At 39.3% G+C, this 1,693-nt stretch overlaps 1 non-coding gene across 1 annotated transcript; it reads right to left on the reverse strand.

Annotated features, from left to right (window-relative positions):
• Positions 1 to 496: 496 nt before the first annotated feature.
• On the reverse strand, positions 497 to 568 carry Trnat-agu. Its single transcript has one exon. It is a non-coding gene; the product is annotated as a tRNA-Thr (tRNA).
• Between the last annotated feature and the right edge of the window lie 1,125 nt (positions 569 to 1,693).

The raw sequence follows: 1,693 nt of genomic DNA on the forward strand, positions 1-1,693 counted from the left end.
TTCTAGTGAACATTGCGGACTTCTTCTTCAACAGCATTGAGGCTACGGGGACTATACAGAAGAGAGACTGTACCTCAGCATAATGAACTTTAAGTTAAGTACCTCTTCGCTTACAAATAAAGAACCCCTTTAGTAACTGCGTGCAGTTTGTGTTACAGAATGCGGATACCGGCCACCAACCAATATCCCCTCCTTCTTTCCCATGGTACAACTCTACAGAGACAACGAGACGTCATTAAAGCGGCTAACGAGAATACAACAATATATACCACTCTGTTTTCCATCACACAAGCTGAGCAATGCGCATACTATTCAGCATACATTAATTATCCCTAATAACGTATCCTTGCCTACGCTACCCTCTCTTGATTTTGCAATATTGGTAATGGTTGTAAGGAATGATGTTTATCACCAGTTAGTCTCTACCCATCATCCTTAATGTTCTTTAACACCAAATAATGTGTATATGCAGACTGAAGCGATGAATGGAAACTTGTGCCAAGGCCAGGATTCGAACCCGGGTCTCCTGCACACTAGGCAGATGAGTTAACCACTACGCCACCCTGGCACAGCTGCACGGACTACACCAGCAGGCCTCCCTCCTCAGTACAATTGCCATTCACGCCTCGGCCCAGTTGTTACTCCCCTAGTTTTATTTAATTACAACAGAAAATGCGTTATTCCAGTTTTCAAAGTGAAAATAATTTTCACAAAATGTAGAACCCCATTTTTGTTCGGCAGTAAGTAATTACTACTTCATCTTTACTTTCACGTAGAAAGATGCTCCAGGAAAAATTAAGGTTCTTCCAAATGTGAAAATTTGTTGCCATTTGAACCCAATTTAATCCAGAAAAATCTTGTCGATACTGTCTAGTATAATAAGTATTAAACTAGGACATACTAATAATCAGTGACATCGGTTTGAGTAGAACTATTACCAAATACAGAAGAATTACATTCTGAGATAGATGAAATTTTAAGACAGGTAAAATCGTTAAGAGATTAACGAAACTCAGTTCATTTGCAAGCATCACATGCTCCATGGTGAAAGATCTTCTGTTCAAAGGTACAAAATGGTGTGCGACCGAGGTAGTATAGCTCAACCGTCCACATGTTGTAGAAATAGTTCTATAAGCACATAGCATTTCACTCACCATAAAATTCTATACCTGAATAATTAACAGTATATTACAAAAAGCTTTAATATATGATACCTCCCTTACATGTGTAGAGCTCGAAAGACATACTAATGCTGCACAAAAAGCAACCTAATGTCTAACTACAGAAAAAACAATAGAAAACGTCTCATACTGCCTACTATGGTTTCTAGAGTTTAATCTTCTGTGTGATCTAAAATCGGCACTAGATTGAAAGACCAAACAGGAAATATCGTGTACTCTAGGTACACTTTCCTCAAGTCACAGCCCCATCCCCAATATATGACGGACTACTATGACATACCAACTTATCTCTACATACTTCGCAATTAGGTGTCGACACACAAAAACATGGCGTTTGTTGAGTGAGTTACAGCACAGCGGTTCGTATGGGACTGGCACTCAGGTGAATAGCTGAGCTACCATCTTAAGTGAAAATCTAGAAGACAAGGCAAATCTGATAAGAGTGATATGTCATTTCGCCGTCTAAACCTACTTACTTCGTCACTGAGTCATTAAGTTTCAGTTCCGCTTTA

The sequence above is a fragment of the Schistocerca piceifrons genome, chromosome 5, assembly GCF_021461385.2.
Source record: "Schistocerca piceifrons isolate TAMUIC-IGC-003096 chromosome 5, iqSchPice1.1, whole genome shotgun sequence".
NCBI classification, from domain to species: Eukaryota; Metazoa; Arthropoda; class Insecta; order Orthoptera; family Acrididae; genus Schistocerca; species Schistocerca piceifrons.